The sequence below is a fragment of the Corvus moneduloides genome, chromosome 15, assembly GCF_009650955.1.
Source record: "Corvus moneduloides isolate bCorMon1 chromosome 15, bCorMon1.pri, whole genome shotgun sequence".
NCBI classification, from domain to species: Eukaryota; Metazoa; Chordata; class Aves; order Passeriformes; family Corvidae; genus Corvus; species Corvus moneduloides.
This window is the reverse complement of record NC_045490.1, coordinates 9,526,995-9,534,565: the sequence shown is the minus strand read 5'-3', so window position 1 is coordinate 9,534,565 and position 7,571 is coordinate 9,526,995.

Here is a 7,571-nt window from a genome sequence, read left to right as displayed (position 1 = left end):
AGGGTGTGGAAGGTTTTGCTGAATCTTTGTAGGTATGTGAATTTGGAGATGGTAATTTTTAAGGGTTCAATTTAAGAGTTCTCTGTGGGGTTCATGAGGAACAAGTCTTATGAAGATGAAGGTGTGAAAACAACATTCAGCATTGAGGGTGTTCCCATAAGGGGCAATGGCAATGTCACCACTGGGAGCTGGTGCTGGTTAAGTCAACCAGTCAGGAAGAAGCAGGTATGAGAAAGGCCAAATAAATCGGGTTTGTGATAAGGAAGATGGAAAAAGATATGGACTGAACAGAATCTTGAAGATGATAACAGAAGAAAAAAGGAAAGAATGGAAGAAATGTTACAAGGGCAAAACAAAAAGGTTTGAAAACGGCCTCAGTGTGTGGGCAAGAGTGAGATGGTTAAAACAGCTAACTGCTCAATTACAGGTTTTGTTATGGACAGATAGATCAGGTGGCTTGTCTGCAAAAGTGACAGCAAGGTGGGGACTCCTCTCCTTAGACACTGCCAACAGTCCAAATGTCTGGCCACAAGATGCGCAGTAAAGCCCTTCTCCCTTGTATCACACTCTTGTGAGATGAACTGGTTCTAGTCCAGCCTTCCCTGTCCAGTCAGCTTGAATCTGGCATTTGGGATAAAGCAAAGTGTAGAGACAGATAAAGTCTGAAGGACCTTACCTAAAAATAGTTGAGAGATGGTGACTCAAGGGCACACTGCCCTTCCGGTACACCCTGTCCCTGGTGGGAATATTAACTCCCGTAATGAGAGGCACTGTGTCAGACTGTCCATTTCACACTGATAGCAAGTATTTTATTACCTCCCCTATCACTAAAAAAAAAAAAGAAAATCCTTTATTCAGCCTCCTCAGTACTTTAATCTCAGAGTCCTCCTCAGACAGATGTGTGGAGACTTTTCTTTGTGAATTGGGAGCAAATTCTCCAGCTTCTCTCCCACAGGTTCTAATCCCTTCTTTTGTTTCACTATGTGGTTGTGTAAGCAGTTCCCTTGAGAACAGGGCTCCAGGAATATATAATTAAATCAGAAGTTTGGCACTAATAAGTGATCTTATCACTTTGTTGGGCTTTTTTCAGGTCTTTGTGTGATATTTCTAGGCCGCTCATTTGAAGTTATTTAATTACAAGGTCCCCACAATAGAGCCAGGGCCCTGGATGGTGTGTTTTTTTAAAAATGTTTCTAAATTTTTTTTATTATATCATGTGTTATGGTGCTTTGTGCGCCAGGTGACCTAGGAGGGGCTGACAACCCTTCAGGACTGTCACTGACAAAGCTGACTCTGCAGATTGTTTTTGCTATGCGTAATTACTGAGAATGAACTCCTCTTCAAGCCCCAACAAAGTGGTTGAACCCCAGAGCATCTGTTGCCATCAAGCCAAAGGTTGGAGCCCACTGGTGACCGTACCCTGCTTGGGGCAAGAATAAAGTAGGAAGAAAGCCAGATCCTGTGAAAATTCCCATCCTCAGTGAGTTTTCCTGTGTTCTGTGCTGTTCAAAGCACTGCACCTTCTTTTGCTGTCTGTGGGTGGTGGAGGTGTGCAGCTGCTGTGACCTCTGTGGGGCGGGGCTGTTGCCCAATACAGAATTTTTCATGGGTTGAACCTCTCCATTGTTCAGCTCTGGGGGTGATGAGGTATCAGGGTGCAGCCCTCACCCTTGAGAAGCCCCAGGGCCTGAGCTGACTAGGTGTGAAGTTGTTTGAGTACTTCAAGATGAAGATAAGATATGGGGATTAAAAAAATTCTATTAGAAACCTGCCATCTATTGAAATGCATTCTAGGTAATGGGTATGTGTGTTCAGGATGGAGGTAAAATTGACAGGAAAACAGTGTTGTAAAAGTCCTTCCTCTAGACTGTCTTCAAATCACTCAAGCTCCTCTTTTCGTTTTTCAGTACCCAAATGATTTTAACAACTAACTTGCATTTCCTTCCCCAAAAATGTGCAATAAGATTGAGAATGATTTGAAACACAAGTGCAATGACACAAAGACAGGCTCTGGTGTAGTGTGGGGGTGTGATTGCATGGCGGCATGGCAGCATGAGCAACATGGGGCTTTCAAAACCCCAAAACATGTTTTGGTTTGTGTTTTGGTTTTTTTTCTCTTTCTTTTTTTTTTTTTTTCAGAAGTATATTCTTCTAACCCTCATCTCCATTCTTGCTGCTGGTCCACTGAGGGGGTGAGAGCTGGACTGCCACGAGCAGGGTGACAGGTGGCACTCATAGCCACCACAGAAAGAGCCATCAGTCAGTTGGAAGCAGGAGCACAGGCTTTGACCGTGGGTCCGTGCTAGATAGTATTTTCCTAAATGCAGCCAAGCTGTATTTCCCCCTTTTGTTACTCTTTTGCCCATGGAATGTCAGACAACACTCTGCATATCTGAAGTTCCAAGCTTTCAAACATTACGCAATCTGTGATGGAAATGAGCTTTTAAAACTATCTGTTTGCTTGAAAACCTTCAATCTCAGCAAAAATCGTCCCTGGGAAGCCCTTCCCCCTCTTTAAACAGCAAAACTGAGCTTCAGCTATACTGGCTCTATCTCTGGGCATGACAGCCGGTGGAAACCCCTCTGCTTTCTGTTGGCCGTGTGACTTGGGGTAAAAGCCTCTCTGCTGGTTTAATTCATCAACGAGAACCTGCTGATTGATGTCCTACAACTGGCCCCGCACAGTTTGCTGCACACCTGAGCCTGGAGCTGATCCAGGAGCTCCGTCCCTCAGTATGCTCAGGCACAAAACCCTGAATCTGAAAGTCAGGTGCTAATGAAGTAGTAAGTGAACAGAGATTAGTGTACCCTTCCAGTGTCATTTTCAGGTCCCATTTTGTTGCTTTTCTGCCCACTTGGAATGCTGCTCCATTTACTAACTTCTTATTTGCTTTCCTTCCAGCTTGCTTACCTATCATCACTAATTACAAAACAAACAATTGCAGCAATACAGTAATGAATAGCAACCTTTTGGGTTTTCTTCTTTTGTGTGTAGGTGCACCTGGTTCAAATATTTAAGATAAATGGGAGTGACTTTCCAACTCCTCACCTTTGCCTAGCAGCACAATTTCTATCAGTCAGTTCTGGGACTGTATGAGCAGGCAGCAGGAGGTTACGCCAGGTAGGCAGAAGGAAAAGTTTTTCTGAGATCTCCTGTAAACACAGAATTCAAGGATTGCTGCTGAGCACCATCCCTCCCATTTTTAATATTTCTTTTTCCCCCTTGATTTTGTGCTGGCTTTGCTCTTTGTGGTTCTTTGAGATCCTGTTGACACTGAGTGATGCTGAAACTCCTTACAGCAAGCCCTAATGTGACCCCAAATTCACAATTTCACCACTAATTCAGAAAAAGGAGAAATTTAGCAGAGAGAATAAGCCTTTCCTGTACCAGTTCCCTAATGCAACACAACACCTGGGTTAAACACAAGCACAGCTTCATTGATTCCCTGCTCTGCATCCACATAAGAGTATCTCTTCAATTTGGATTTGGGATTACAGTGGAATAAAAAGCAATCTAAATCCACTATTAAGTATACCAATAAAAACACCTCACCAGTGAATCTTAAGCAAGCCTTAAAATGTACCTGGAAATAAGGAATTGCCCATTGTAAGTGAAATAGATGTTAATATAAAGCATTTAATGAAAATGGAGTTAGTGTTTCAGCAAATCTTTTTGTATTTCCTTCCATTATTTTATGAGGCTGGGCAGAGACATGTCCCTGTCTGGACTGGGAATGGCTCTGACTGGGCACCAGCTTCCACCTTGGAAGTCCAGTCCTCTGAAGGATATTTTGACCAATATGATACAGTTCAGGAGAACAGTTTGTTTTTAGTTAATTCCCATAATTGTTTATTTTTTAAAAAGTACTCTTCTGCTCTAATGATACCCAGGTTCTCCACCCTTTGGAGTTGTGAGCATTTCTGAAAAGCAGGTGTACAATTCTACTCCCAATCTCCTTGCAGTGAGACATCTGCTTAGTGAAAACAGTCCCTCAGTCACCTGCTGAACTGGTTTGATGTTATTTTGGTGTCATGATAACTAGCTGTGCTCTGGGATAAACCAAGAGTCACTTCTTGAGGATGCAAGCATCCGCTGTTTAAGAGACTGAAACGAATCACTCTTTCTGTCTATTCAAATGGATGATTAAAATATTGCTAACTCTAGAAATAATAAAATCATTTAAATCCGGCCTCAAAAAGCTGAGGATTTGGCTCAAAGGTCTTGAGATTCTCCTTCAGTAGTAGCAAGAAGGTGTTTATACCTTGTCTCTTCATTCCTGAGCCTTCAGCTTAGAGTCAGGATGGCTTTTTCTGCAGCTCACTATGCCTTTGGAGAAAGGGAGTTTGAGCTAATTGCCTCTCCATGTGTCTCCAGCAGCTGAGCATTTAAGAGTAATATTCGAAGTGTGATACCAGAACTTTATATATTTCCTTGGTGTGGTCTCCCAGTGGAAAGATTCAGGGGCTCATTCTTTTGTGTCAGACTGTCAGTTTGCAGTATCCATGTTCATTCCCAGTATCTGTGATGTGTAATTGAAGGAGCACATCTGATATATCTCTAACAAAGTCCCTGTTACTGACACTGCGTGTCCTAATCTCTTGTCTGTATTTTTACTGGTGTGAGCACTATGAAGTACAATTTCTGCTGCTGCTGGAGCTGTGGAGCAGTGCAGTAACTTCCAGCATCTTGTGTTTGCATGAGATATGGTGAGATGCTGAACTATGCCAGGGAAATGCCTGGGATGAGGTGTTATCCTGAGCCTGACAAGGGCATGCTGAGGCTGGGCAGGAGGAAAGCCCATGTGAGTGGAGAAGGAAGGACACGCTTTAATTGCAGCCATTCACCTGCACATCAGGAGCAGGAAACATGCATCATCCTCAGGTCACTGTTCTCCCTTGCAGGAACAGCTTTCATCACCTGGCCCCAATGTTTCCCCAAGAGTTAAAAACATTGACGTGCTGGGACATGTCTGCAGCCTCCAGAGGTGAAGGAAAGACCAGGGTTGGGGTGGAGACACCCACACCCCTTGCCATTGCTGTATTCCACAGGGCATGGCACAGGCAAGGGCTACTCACTCCCACGCTGGTTGTTTGTGCTGCTGGAGGAGGGTGCACTCCATGGGTGCTCCCCTGCCCCTGCTGGGTCCTGTGAGAGCTGCCCTGCTGTCCAGCCTTCCCTGGTGCTCCACTGATGAGACGTCGTGGCTGTGATGGTGCACTAACCTGGTGCACAAGAAGGAGGGGGTCCTCTGCATTTGGAGGAGGGAGTCTCTGTGTACAGCTCTTAAACTTCATCTGGGTTTTGGACTGGACCTCAGGGTGCTCCTCTCTCATGTGAGAGCCTGTCAGGCTGGGTGCTGCAGGGGCAACATGTGGAGGAATCTTCTCTGCAGATGCCGACACAGTTTACGTCTGAGATAAGCCCTGAGCTGCAAATGCACAGAGAAGAGCAGAGAACTTCTGGGAATTTTAGACATCTGGACAACTTTAATGTAGAAAACACAGATGTTTATAGATGCTTCCTGCAAGGTCAAGAAGGTTTGAAGATCATAATTTTGTGCTTGGGCATCTAAGTCCTTTTGCAGATTTCTTGGCTCCACTGTTCACTTCTGCAATGGCAGAGGAATGATTTGAATTAGAGCAGCGTCCAAGCTGCTCAGGATAAATGAGCTTGCTACATCCACATGAAATAAATATCTGTCTCACTTTTCTCTTAATTAAAATTAATGTATTAATAATTATTGGGGTGTTGGAAGGATCATTAACATGTGGCCAAAGTCTCAGACTTTTGTGTGAAGTTGCATAGGCATTCAAAGTACTGTTACTGTCAGTTTAACACTCATTACAATAATACAATTAATTAATGTTCTTTTTGAATGTTGAGTGGCAGGTATTCTATGTCTAATATTGAATAATTATAGCCACAGTACGTCCTTTATTATTTTCTACAAGGGCAATTCTCACCATTTGATCACCAGTAGGGCAAATAAAATTACAATGGGGATATTCCAACAAGAGGCAATGTGAACAACTTCCTTGACCTGGATAAATTACACTGAGCAAAAAACTGCTCCAACAGTTCCAGTGAGTAGTGGGAGAACAAGAGTAGGAAAGACATAAACTATTTCCAAATGGGAACTTGGAGTTCATGCTATCCCTTTGCCACTTAGTTACAATACTGCCTTTTGCTTTGAAAAGAGACTTAGATACGATACATTCAAAATATTAGCCATTAATATTAATTAGGTAAATATTCTAAGCTCTCTTTTACTCCCAGGTCCAGGGGAGCTGAGAGCACCAGCCTCCCTGCACATGGTGAGAGGGATTTACTGTAGCCCAAACATAACAGGTATTTTCTGGGGCTGCGGCACACAGACACGCCATTGATAATTCTGCCTTTGTTTTGATTGCTTCCAACTGCAGAATGAGGGAGACTTAATTGGCAGAAGTTACCTAACTCCTGGCTTGATTAAGGCCTCCATACGTGTTTTATAAATAAAGTAGTCTTTTCAATTGTTTTATCACTTGGAGGTTTCAGCAGACTAAATATGATTTATGGTGTTTTGCCTCTTTTCCCCAAATGGTAACCACTTCTGACCACCCGCCCTGCCTGCAGCTGTGGGCACTGGCACACCGAGAGCTGGTGGGAGCACTGCTGGGGCTGCTCTTGTGGCTCTAGAGGTGGCTGGCCATACTCCAACCCTCCCTGGGGTGTTTGCCCAGCCCAGGGCTCAGCTGAGAGCAGGGTCCCCATGGGGTTTGTGTAGGGCAGTTGGCAGCACCCGCCCCATCCCCGAGGCATGACCGAACAGGGCTGTGTGTTCTCTGTGCTGCTCTCTGTGTCAGGCTCCTTCATGGTACGGCCAGGGCTTGCCCTGACAGCGCTTGTGGGTGATGATTGCATTGGCTGCCGGCTGAATTCCTCTGCTCCCTTCTTATTGTGTTGATATAGTAAAGGAATAAAGCAAATATATATATCTATATATCTATCTATATTAGGCTTTCTTAACTGTTTGGGCTGCAGTATACAGCCTCCCACAGCTTTGGGAAAGGCTCTTGGAGGGAGCACCAATGGCATCTCCATCCCATTGAGCTGTTAGGTTATCCCCCCTTCCTGCCTGAGGGAAGTGGCTGAAGATGAGCTTCATCATGGGACCTTGCCTTCCCTTTAGTCCTGTCATATATCATAACATATCATATCATATCACATCATATCATATATCATATCATATCACATCATATATCATATCACATATCATATAATATATCATATCATATATCATATCATATCACATCATATATCATATCATATCATATATCATATAATATATCATATCATATCATATATCATATCATATCACATCATATATCATATCATATAATATATCATATCATATCACATCATATAATATCATCAAATGGTTTGTGTTGGGAGGGACCTTAACACTTATTCCAACTCCCACAGACAGGGACACCTTCCACTATCCCAGGTTTCTCCAAGCCCCATTCAACCTGGCATTGAACACTTCCAGGGATGGGTCAGCCACAGTTTCTCTGGGCAACCTGTGGTA